The sequence below is a fragment of the Triticum aestivum genome, chromosome 6B (genome assembly GCF_018294505.1).
Source record: "Triticum aestivum cultivar Chinese Spring chromosome 6B, IWGSC CS RefSeq v2.1, whole genome shotgun sequence".
Taxonomy (NCBI): domain Eukaryota; kingdom Viridiplantae; phylum Streptophyta; class Magnoliopsida; order Poales; family Poaceae; genus Triticum; species Triticum aestivum.
In genome coordinates this window covers 401,264,194-401,276,962 of record NC_057810.1, presented here as the reverse complement: position 1 = coordinate 401,276,962, position 12,769 = coordinate 401,264,194, and the positions used below count along the sequence as shown (strand labels likewise).

Here is a 12,769-nt window from a genome sequence, read left to right as displayed (position 1 = left end):
TTGTATAGATATTGGTAGAGGGGCGTATCCAACCCTCTTTTATCCACTAGTTACCCCTCTTTAGTTTAAGAGTATAGAGCAGTTTGGTAGCTCATAAGGCTTAAATTAAAAATAAAAAAGATTTTTTTCTTACGTGGAGAAATATTTGTTTTTCAAGATAAACAGTGACTGCCCGCCGACGCCACGAAGAATGCCCACCTGTAGGTCGCTCGCCGCGAGGCGCCTCACCCTGCAAGAATTCGTCGACCTACACATCCACGTGTACGAGCAAATCGTGTACATGGGTATCTACAAGACCAGTGAGGACGCTACGACGTTGGCCTTCCTCAACCAGCTGGATGCCTTGGATGCCTTTGCTGAGAAGCACCTCGATCTCGCCACAAAAGCTGCCGCTTCTTAGCCGCGAGTCGGTGGCCGGCGCACTAAGTTGAGGAGGAGGTCGTACGTTCATAGATCCATCTTTCTTCTTGCCTTCTAGGACCACCACTGCGATCACATCATTGTGGCCTTAATTCTTATTGTGTCATTGCATTCTAGTTCCAGTCAATACTGACATGTGCAATCCCTTTGCTTAATTATATGCATCACTGTAACTAGTACTCCATCCGTAAATTTATAAGTTGTGCTTACCTTTTCCATCAACTTCGTGCAACGCGCGGGCATCTTGCTAGAAACACTAGAATATGTCTATATAATCCGTATGTGATAGTCCATTTGAAATCTCTAAAAAGACAAATATTTAGGTACGGAGGGAGTAATATATTAGGAGTTTGTCAAAACAAGAGTGATTTTTTTCAAGTTTGTGAACAAATACTACTATTCTGCTACTGTTGATCCGTCGCAATGCACGGGCACATCTATTTATATATAAAAAGTAATTGACAGGTTAACAAAAAAAGAAAAATAACCTAAAAATCTCACAATAATCAGAATCATCTAACCGTTCAATCTAATAGACCATTACCATTAATTAGATCTCAGCCAACGGATTTCATTAATGTATTCCGCGCTCGCTCGCGTCCCGTGGATACGAAGATTTAAAAAAAAGCCCAGTCACGTCCGGTCCATTAGGGATAGGAAGATCCTGAAAAAAGGCATGCCCACTCACGTCCGTACATAGGAACCCAACTAAAAAAGACACGTTCGTACATAGAAAGAACTAGAAAAAAAAATACAACCTAACTAAAAAAAGATTTACAACCCAAATAAGAAAGAAGATCTTCAGAAAAAAATTACGCTTGGTCACGTCCGGTTCACAGAAACAGAAAGATCTTACAAAAAGAGTCATGCCCATTCATCCGTACATCAGAAGATCAACCCAACTAAAAAAAGAGAGTTGTCTTCCATAAATATCTCCTTGAAGATTCCCTCGGACTTTCCTGCTCCACCAACGCAGCAAAACTTGCTAGAGAGAACCCTAGCGTAGTTCTTCTCCACCGCTCCATGATGTCCTGGATTTTAAGTTCCGTCCACATAGAGATGCCATGGATGCAGAGGTACACGATGAATTACACAGTACCAGGGGCTGAACGCTGGTCTCTCCCATCACGAGCACAGATGGCTAATTGACGTAGGTGTCAGACGGACGGATCAGTAAAAAGGAACTGGGGTGCCGTAGGGCGTCCAACATCTCCGTTGGAATTGATGCCGCGCTAGCCCCTCCCAGGTGACTGTACTGGCACATCAAGCTCCTCTTTTTTCCAGGAATTGTTTTGTTCTTTAGTTAATATTATCTCTGTCTCATAATATACCTAGAACTTGATATCCAATGCCAATATATAGCACCCGCACTTTGCATGTACACCTTTGTTTCTTTTTTTAAACTACTCTGTTCTCTAATTAATATCACATATATAAGTTGATATGTGCATTGCCAAAATATGCCCAACTAACAAGTTTAGACTCAATTTCCACTTGAGCATAAAAAGTTGTCCATGCTTCTTTTCTGGTACATGAAAGCAGAATATGCATAATCATCAGACAAAAAACTATTGATTTGTTACTAGATTCGAGTACTGATAGACATCTTAGTCCATATAATTTTGTGCCCAAAAAGTTTAATTTGACTAATGTATGTATTTATTAGTCAGACTCACAAATAGTCCATATAGTTTTATGCCCAAGAAGTTTATTTCAACTAATGTGAGTATTTATTATTCATACTTTAAAATAGTTATTTTTTAGTCAACATTCATACTCATATCCCGTAAGTTATATATTAGCTAGGTATTAACCAACTCCGAGATTATAATAATAACCTTCCAAGAACAAAATTTACAAAATCATTAAACGGGAATTCATTGCCGTCTCTGACCTGCACAAGCCGATGGCACGTCGTGAGTCTAGCCACATGCCGCACCTGCCCCGCAATACCAAAGTCACAGGGTTGCTGTAACTACAGCCAATATTTATTAGAATTTCATGCCAAGCTAACCAAATAAAATAGACATACTAGAAAATCCAACAAAAAATCAAAACATCCAAACATTAAAGCACGTACCATAAATATTAATAGATCTACACCAATGTATCTCATTAATTTATTCTCATCCAAGACACGAGTAATCTAAATCCACTCAAATCAATCTTGATTACCTCAGATTTTCGTCTGCATAGCTTGCTTGGTTTCAGTTTTTTGTGCAACCTATAGTTTCCCTATGTTTTACAAGTTATACAGCTACTTTGTCCATTGATACAGTAATGCAGAACCAAATGAGTTCTAGAACGTTTTTGTTCAAACTATACTTACCTTTTTGTGCCAAGAAGAAAACATTGCCGCTTACACATTTATTGTTGTTTGTTTCCTAGGTCCTAAACCTAAATTTGTGCTATTTGACATTCCTCTATTATATAGAAAAGCCGAACAATTTTAATCTGCACCAAATAACCTTAATTTACTTTCTTGCTTGATTTTGCATCAGACCGAGTTAAGCGGAAGGGATAGCATGGTGACGAGGAGGACAATGGACAATGCTCAAGATAAGTCGCAAAGCTAAGCATTGTTTAGTTGTTGTTTTTTTTGAATTGTTAGCTGCACTGCTTACAAGAATTGTAGTTACTCTCAGCCATTGAAATATATGTCAACACCTACCGATGCATAATTCTTCTTTGCGCAGTTTTTAGGTTCTCTACAGCGAGATGTTACACCTAATATTTTATCCTGATGTAAAAGCCATGCAAAAAATGGATACATCGCTTACAAGTGTTTTGAAAGTCATCAAAGAAGAATTTTCAGGTTAGCAAGAGGCCAGCCACTTACCTTTACTTCCACTTACCAATATTGTGCTTGTAGACCATTGTACGTAATACTGAGGATCGTCCGATCAACTCCGGCCAGAGACGTCACAACCTACAGTATTAACTCCGTCTAGCGACAACACCTCCAGCAGGTATCATCTTTTGCACAAAATCAAGCCATTTGCATGATTCACTATATGCTAGATTGATGAATGGATCAATGGATAAACAATACTTGATCAATAAATCTTTCCAAAATAGAAAAAATCCAATCTGTGCATTGCAGATTAATTAACATAACCACAAACTATCCCCATGCTTAGTACATACATACATGTAAGTTCTTTGCTATATATTTTTATTTTTATTGCGAAATAGTTCTTTGCTATATTACTTACTTTATTAGATACTAAAGTTTCTATTTCATTTTATATCAGAATGATGAACTGGCCATTGACCATTGACCAATTAATCAATGATACTTTAATTATATTCGATAAAGTGCTCATGTAGAGACTCTGAACAAAGATAGCCTAACCAATCACTATATATGTGCATGCCGAAATAATAAAAATATAATCTGTCTGTTTCCTTGACATACTTATATTTCCCTTGAGCTAATACTTCCGTTTTCATGGTTTCCTTAGAAAACAAAACAACTAAATATGCATACTTACTTACATATTATATTAGTTACTTGAATTATTAACATGCCAAAGCAGTATGTCACGTACACTATTGAATTCATTAGCTACAGGCATTGGGACAAGAAAAATTAAGCTCAAGTTCAAGGCTCTGGGACAAAATCAACTTATCAACCAATGAGCTTATTAGCACTGATATGATTTTAACAGATAAGTATGTACAATTATTATGTAAATATATAGTTTGCTTTTTTATTACTTTTCATCATTCAAAGTTAAAGAGGACTCTACCTACATATTTAAGACCTTTGAAGTTTTGGGAGCATGAAATTATTTGACCATTGAGGGACAATCTAAAAATCAGTTTCCTTTTTGATATAACAATGAAGAAAGTTGAGGAAAGAGTTTCAAATTTTATTTTGGGCTACTACTTGAAAGTTGTTGATGGAGATACCTTAGAGAGTAGGGTAAATATTGGTAAAAGAGTGTTCAGGTATGTAAATCCATATTTCATGTAACGAGGTGGCTGAAAATGTGGATCTACGGTGAGCATACACTACATCATGCATATTAGGTACACACTTAAACTCAAGGTAAGCGATGAGATGGCAACAGAACATTTATCAAGTTTAATGAGGCAGCGCGAAGACATTTAGGCATCATATGTGCATCTACCTTGCTAGAACAACATGATGGATTCACGAACACAATCCCAACTGTTATTCAAGACCTTAACTACTGATGTTAACTTCAGGTATTTGCAAGAGTACATGTAGAATTTTAACGTGAGCTACATTTTAAGCCCGCCGGTAAGATTCAGATGGAAGGGGAGCCTTGGCGCAGTGGTAAAGCTGCTGCCTTGTGACCATGAGGTCACGGGTTCAAGTCCTGGAAACAACCTCTTACAGAAATGTAGGGGAAGGCTGCATACTATAGACCTAAAGTGGTCGGACCCTTCCCCGGACCCTGTGCAAGTGGGAGCTACATGCATCGAGCTGCCCCTTCGGTAAGATTCAGATGAAATACGTAAACGGAAGAATTGAAGAGGTATGCACATGTACTTTTATTATTTTCACAAATAGTTCACCGAAAGTAAAATGTGAGTATGTTCTTTACAAAGCATACTGGAAATTCAAGGAGCACAACATTCTTCAAATTTTTACAGTACAAACTATCCTAAAAAAACTGACTTAACTATGCTAACATGATATGGTAGGACGAATAGGGTCTACTACCATGCCGAAGTATTGCAAACATGCATCACCATTTGGTGGAAATAGTTCATTACTACCAAACATCGACATATATATTATGTGATATTTATTACAAAAGCTTACTATTTAGTGCAAACAAATAGTGAGAGCATCGGGAGATTGCTATATTTCACATGTATAATGTGATTAGACATGTTTTCATATTCAGTTACTTATCTTTTTTTTTCTTTGCAGAATATTAAAACTATAACTAATCACAAATGTATTAATTCTTTCTTAAGTTTGTTGAATATTAAGGCTTACCACTGCCAATGTCGGTCAAAAGCATGGAAAGAAGTGGAGGGGGCTTAAAAAACTTAAAACTGTGCCATAAGATGTAAGTAGTGATCTAAAACCTCTTGTAAAAGTTTACAGAGGGAGTATTTCTCAATAAAAGAAAACTCTCATCATTTAGTACCTTCACCATAGGTCAACTGAATGTACTAATTTGCATTTGTATGTCTTCTCAGACATATACTTACATTTTTTGCAATTTCACAAACTTATCAGTATCTACCTCATTCAACACTTAAAGAGCACTTAAACAAAAGAATCGTATGTTTTTCCAAATTTTGAAAGAAAAATGATGAAACATTTACCACTAACAGGCATTTTCTTAATAACATTATATAGATTGAATCGAAAAACATATCAAAATGTAAAGAAAAAGGGGAAAATATGACTCAAGAAAAGGATAATGGGGGGACCTGCAGGTCGGACTTTGAACTTCTAAGAATGTTGACGCTGTGGACGATGACGACGACGTGTCGGCTTTCTCGAGTGGGAATACCGTGTCTGGCTTGCGCACTTGGGGAAGACAACATCGCCAGCACCCTAATACTCAAGCTGGATCCAAGCGGGCTACGGGAGACAACGTACATGCCCAAATCAACTACACGGACGCCTAGAACACCGGCACCGTGCAGATCAATGATCACGCCTCCTCCTTGCTACACTTGATCCTTGGACCCTACTACTCTTCAATCGCCATTCAACATCCTAGGAGACCGAGGGGGCATACGAGAAGCCATACCAGCCGCCGTCGATGGACACACTGTTGAATCACCAGCTGCGGGGTCGCTGCAGGTGAGCACGAACAACCTCAAGGCAGCGAATCAAGAGAGCAACTTGATGGGAGCTAACTGGCAGCAGCAATTTTGGAGTGAGCAGAGAGATTAAGAAAAACAGAAAGGGGATCTGGCGAGAGGAACATGTCACCTGGGAAAGAAGAACTGAGAAGTTGGGGAAGACTACAGGATGTGGAAAGTGAAGAAATGGACTGGTGGGGCCCATTAAACTAATGACGTTTTGTACATGTAGTACTGTGAACACTATGGGAGCAATCTATGTAACGTGAAAATATAAGCCACCGTTTTTTTATACGATATAAGCCACTGTCCGTACTGCTGACTGCACGTGTCTTAATTAAATCCAATATATTCATGGACTTACCAAGAAAGTTTTCATGGATATTTATATTATATATAAATATAAACAAAATCATTTACACTACAAATACCACAAGAAATAATACATCAGTCTTGAATAGCGTTAGCAAATTTACCTATGAATACAGAAACAATGAAAACTATTAAACTTGTGTTCACATAAAAATAACTAAGCAAGGATACCATCATCTGAGAAATGATACAAATAAAATTTGAACAACGCGCCAATCATACAAAAGCGTTGGTACTCTATGCATAATTAGCAAGCAAATGATGTCGGGATAACAAATATATTACATATGAATGAAAACCCCCAAAATGTTGAAGATAAAAATATGATCACACGATGATTATATTTTGAAAATGTTAACACATTTGGTTCAAAATTTATTTAGACAAATCAAATATTATGTTGTCATCATTAAACTTTGTAAAATCCTAGCCCGCGCATCGAGCGGGCCACTTTGCTAGTTGCTAGTAAAAGGAACAGGCCTGCCGCGTTCGCGTCGCACCCCCACACGCCCGGGAATCGGGAGTACTCCACGGCCCGTCGGGCACGACACATAGCTTAGGGAAGGCGTGTTGCCTAGCATTTTCACTTTCATGTGAGACCGCCGTTGAGCAAACCGACTATTGGCAAACCGCACCCCGCCCGCCGCCGGTTGGAAAACAGAAACGAAGGGAAGATCTAGCTGTAGCACGGAAGCCAAGAAATTTGGTGTCAGATGGGGCTCGTTGATAGAGTAGGAGCATTCCGTACTAGTACTACTCCTACTAGTACCAAGTTTGTACTCCTAATACTATATTACTAGTACTACCACTATACAACTAGCAGGTACATGCACGGCACAACATCATAGAAACAAAAAACGGGAAGATCTTGTTTTGGGTGATTTATCTTTTTTTCAATCAACGTAGTATGAATAATATGATGTGGGGGGCACCCATGAAGCTTATGTGGCTTGGTTGCATGGCTACGAAAGGTTAGAGAACATCTATATCTATACCCCCTATATAGTGTGTGAAAAACTTTGAAAGTTGGTCGTTGCATGAAGCCAATCCGACGGTACAAAGATGGCAAATCGGAGCACTACCGGCCGTTGGATATCATCCACCAGATTCTGCCACATGTATAATCTAGAAGACTCCATGGTTGAACTTAATTCATGACTAACTTTGCCACAGCTAAGCTTAGGCAAAGTTATTAGTTCTTCAAAATGAGAGCCACGAGTTGGCAAGCCTAAGGGAATCTTGCCACATTTTGTGTGTATGTCATGTGGGGCCTTAGTGTGGCTTGCCTAAGGTGTGGCTTGAACCAAACACTCACCTAAGTTAATCAAACTTGCCTAACCTTACGTGTGGCAATCTTTGGCAATCTTAGTGGTTGTTTAGTTCCTAGCCACACCTTGCCACACTTTACCACAACTAACCTTAGGCCAGTTTGACCAATCTAGGTAGGTGTTTGGTTCTAGCCACACCTAAGGCAAATATTTTTTTTATGAGCAGTGAGCCCCACATGTCATAAATTCCCTTAGGCAAGCCAAAGTGTGGCTAACAAAGGGTCTGTATGGTTCATGACTAACTTTGCCACAACTAAGCTTAGGCAAAGTGCAGCTGCCACAAAAAGTGTTGCTAACAAAATGGACACCACAAATGTGGCAAGATTTGGCAAGAAGTTGAGTCTAGACAAGTGGACCATGTAACTAGAAAAGTGTAAGTGCATCTAGTGCCACCCCTAGTTGGTTTTGGAGTATTGACGACAAAGTTGGTTGAGGGACTAATGCGTTTGTGAGAATTGCAGGATAACGCAGGTAGTGTCCCTCATTGATTCGGTTTACCTACCGGAGATGACCCCTAAAAATGTATGAAGACATTAAAGACAATGGTGGTATGAGAAGATATTCATATTGAAGACTATGACATGAGAAGACATTACGTGAAGACAATGGAGCGCGAAGACTGTGTGGTTTCGTCGTTTCCTTTCTTCTTTGTTGAGTCATAGGAACCACCGTACTGTTAAGTGGGGTCCAAGTGAACTAAGTCAGAGTGACTGAAGTGATGCTCAACCCAAATCCTATGTCTTCGAGCGAAGACAATGAGAGCAAATCTTATCCAGAGTTGGATGAGTCAGCTTTGCTTGTAGCCTAAGTAAAGTTGCCGTGTGTGTTTGAAATCTGACCGTTGGAACACGTGTCAGTTCCTTAGTGACCCAGGGTCATTTTGGACAAATCAGGTCGGGTTGCCTGGTGGCTATAAATAGCCCACCCCCTACACCATAAATTGGCGGCTGCTCAGAGTTTGTATACGTCTTTTGTCGTTTGAGAGCAACCCACCTCGAAGCATTTGAGAGAGAGAAATCCTTACAAGGACAAAGCCCAAACACCCAGAGCCAAAGAGTGTTAGGCATCACTGAAGTCTTTCTGTCTGTGTGACCTGAAGACTTATTACACTTGAGGACTGTGTATCCTCCAGCCGGTTAGGCGTCGCGTTCTGAGCATCCAAGAGTCATTATGGATTGCCGAGTGAACGAAGTCTGTGAAGGTTTGGAAGTCTCCCTTAAAGACTTACCAGAGTGATTGGGCGAGGACTAAGTGACCTTAGCTCAAGGGGAATAAGGTGAAGACACGGTCTTCTGAGTTAAATCTCAGCCTCCCTAACCATACATACAGTTGTCACAGCAACTGGAACTGGTCCAACAAATCCTGTGTCCTCAACAAGCAACTAGTTCTATCTCTTCCCTCCTTTACTTTGAGTTTGTCTTCATGAAGTCATTGCTTATTGTTTTATCCGATTGACTTCATTGCTTGACTACTATTGTTGATTGGCTTCATACTATCTTCCATCCTGATCCTACTACCTAGCTGCTATTAATCTTCAAACATTAATGCTATTGCATACTTGATTATGGCTTGCTTGTTGTAGTTTATCTTCCGCTGCATATCAATTAGGTTATTTCTATCGTTTGTCTTCGAAACTTCCATGTTTTGAAGACTTTCCTAAAAATCGCCTATTCACCCCCCTCTAGTCGATAACTAGCACTTTCAATTGGTATCAGAGCAAGGTACTCCCTTGTTCTGTGTGATTCGGTTTAACCACCTGGAGTTTAGCTATGTTGACTGCAGGGATAATCAAGGTCTCCGTTGCTTGCCCCGTGTTCGATGGAACTGAATATCCCTACTGGAAGAATAAGATGCGCATGCATCTTGAAGCCATTGATGTCGACCTCTGGTATGTCGTCAAGAACGGCGTTCCCAAAACTGGTGAAGGTGTCACCCCCACTGATGTCAAGAAATTCATTCAACTGGACTCGACTGCAAAGAACATCATCTGTGGTCATCTGACCAAAGGACAGTATGGCCGTGTGAGTGCTCTGGAAACGTCAAAGCTAGTCTGGGACTGGCTGTCCAAGGTCAATGAAGGCGTCTCTACCCAGAGAGACCAGAGGATCAGTGTTCTTCGCAATCTCTTCAATCGCTTCAAGAGAAACGACAATGAAAATGTCCAGCTCACGTTTGATCGCCTCACCAACATCACAAATGAGCTTCAGGCTCTCGGCGCCACTGAGATCACCAAGCATGAAATTGTCAAGACACTGCTGAGATCACTTGACACCTCTTTTGACACCCTTGCCCTCATGATACAAGAACGTCCTGACTTCAAGACACTCGATCCGTCTGATATACTTGAGAGGCTCAACACACATGAGTTCCAGCTTTCTGAGAAAAGAGATATTTATGGCCCCAACTATGGTCGAACTCGTGCTTTGAAGGCAAAAGTTGTTTCCTCATCTAAAGAAGAAGAATCTGACTGCGGTTCTGACGATCCTGAAGACATTGGAAAGGAACTTGTCATGCTTGTGAAGAAGGTCCAGAGGTTCACCAAGAAGAAGGGCTTCAGAAAGTCTTCACGATCCAGCTCAAGAAATGATGAAGCTTCCACTCATGACAACAAGAAGAGAACCTGCCACAAATGCAAGAAACCTGGTCACTACATATCTGAGTGTCCACAGTGGGACAATGAGAAGAAGAAGAAGAAGAAGAACAAGGAATATGATTCTGATGACAAGAAGAAGAAGAAATCCTCAAAATCTTCTTCGAAGTCTTCATCATACAAGAAGAGCTCATTTGGCAAGGCTCGTGCTTTTGTTGGCAAGGAAATGGATTCAGAGGAGGAGTCTTCTTCGGAGGAGGCGGAGGTGGAGTCTGGTGAGGAGTCTGACCCTGGCGTTGCAAGTCTGGCTCTAGCCACAGCCTATGTCGCCAAGTCCATCTTCAACACTGAAGACAATGACGTCCACACCAATGCTGAAGCTAATGACAAAGATGATTCTTCTCCCACCTACTGCTTCATGGCACGTGGTGCCAAGGTAAAATCTCGCGATGCTTACTTTCAAACTTCAAGTGAAGATGACTCTGATTGTGAATCCAAACCCAGCTACAAAACACTTGCTAAAATTGCAACTGAACAACAAAGGGCTATGGAACATACTCAAAAACTGTTAGACAAAAGTGATGATCTGTTGGACGCGGAAATGACACGTTCACAGTCCTTAGTAGAAGACATAAAAAATCTTCATGCTAAGTACCAAGAACTTGAAAATCTTCATGATACGCTCTCAACCACATATGAAAAGCTCTCCTATGATTATCTTCAAAGGAAGCAAGAGCTTGAGAAATTGAAAGTGACTCATGAAGATCTTCAAGCAGAGAATGAGTCACTTCGTGCTCAACAGATTAGTCCCGCTCAGGATGGATTCGAACCACCATGTTTAAAATGCATTGAGCGTGATAACGCTACATCTGTTGCTGAATGTTCCACTGCTGCTGCTGTTTCATTGTCTTCAACTACTGATGTGGTTACTAACCCTCCGCGGAGGATACCACTAGTATTGCTGATGAAAATGCTAGGTTGAAGACATTGCTTGAAACCGGGATGTACAAAAGTTTGAAGGGACATCAGACTCTCTGCGATGTCCTCAAAAAGCAGATTCTGAACCGAAACCCTAGGAAAGATGGTGTTGGGTTCGAGAGGAAAATGAATGCTAATGGTTCCTACTGGAAGCCTGAGCAGTATCCCAAAACCACATGGGTTGCTGCAAAGGAACCTTCAGTGGATCCATCCACTTTATATGGATTTACCTGTGCTAATCCTATTATTATTGATGAATCCTTTGATGCAAACTATAAACTGTTCAAAAATCAGAATGGTGAAGTGTTTGCCAGGTATATTGGTACTAACTGCAGGAATGGACCTCCTATGAAGAAGATCTGGGTACCCAAAAGCTGCATTGAGAATCTTCCACTGAATGTCATCATGACACCACCAGTGAAGAAGACAAACCCCAGACCAAAGGCATCATATGGTCCATGGCTACTTGCGAACACAGGACTCACTTGAGTCACCCTAATGCCAATGTTTTGCAGGGAAATCATACTCAGACTCATGAATATGAGCGTGTGTCTTCAAATCGATATGTTCATAGAAATAAGAACTTCTCTGCTTATTCACATGAGTATCATTCATCTCCTGCAAGGCTATTTGCTAGGGCTTCAAAGCCGAAATTCTCAGATGCTGCACTTAGACTCATTGCTTCTAAGCCACCCCTGAAAATATGGGTGGTGAAGAAGAACTAACTCTCTTTTGCAGAATGTGGTCTCCAGCCAGCAATCAATGGCATCCGATATAATTGCTGGGGACCTAAAACATAAAGGGACGCATGATAAAATGACCTACTATGAATTCCACACATGAATCTCTTATCTGTCATACTGTGTGCTAATCTTGATCTAAACTGTGATAATCCATGTGTGTGTAAAATGCTTATGCTTCACAACATACCTTGTGAAGCCTATCCTCCTAACTGCACTGTAGGGCATGTCACCAAAAGCTTCAGAATGGATTATTGACAGTGGATGCACTAATCATATGACTGGTGATCAAAGTCTTCTCATGGAATCAACCTTACGTCCATCCGGCAAGAGTAAAATCACATTTGCTGACACTAGTAAAGGCAGAGTATTGGGTCTAGGTAGAGTTGCAATCTCAAGGGATCAACACATGGATAAAGTGATGCTAGTTGAATCGCTTGGATTCAACTTAATGTCTGTCTCAATGCTTTGTGACTTAAACATGATTGTGATATTTGGAAAATATCGTTGCCTTGTACTAATGGAATCTGACAAATCTC

General features: G+C 40.4%; 1 long non-coding RNA gene across 1 annotated transcript; it reads right to left on the bottom strand.

The window, feature by feature from the left end:
• Positions 1 to 1,109: 1,109 nt before the first annotated feature.
• Positions 1,110 to 6,430, bottom strand: LOC123137275 (uncharacterized). Its single transcript, XR_006468021.1, has 2 exons — positions 2,315 to 6,430; positions 1,110 to 1,945 (listed from the first exon to the last, which is right to left on the bottom strand). It is a non-coding gene; the product is annotated as an uncharacterized lncRNA (long non-coding RNA).
• Positions 6,431 to 12,769: the final 6,339 nt, after the last annotated feature.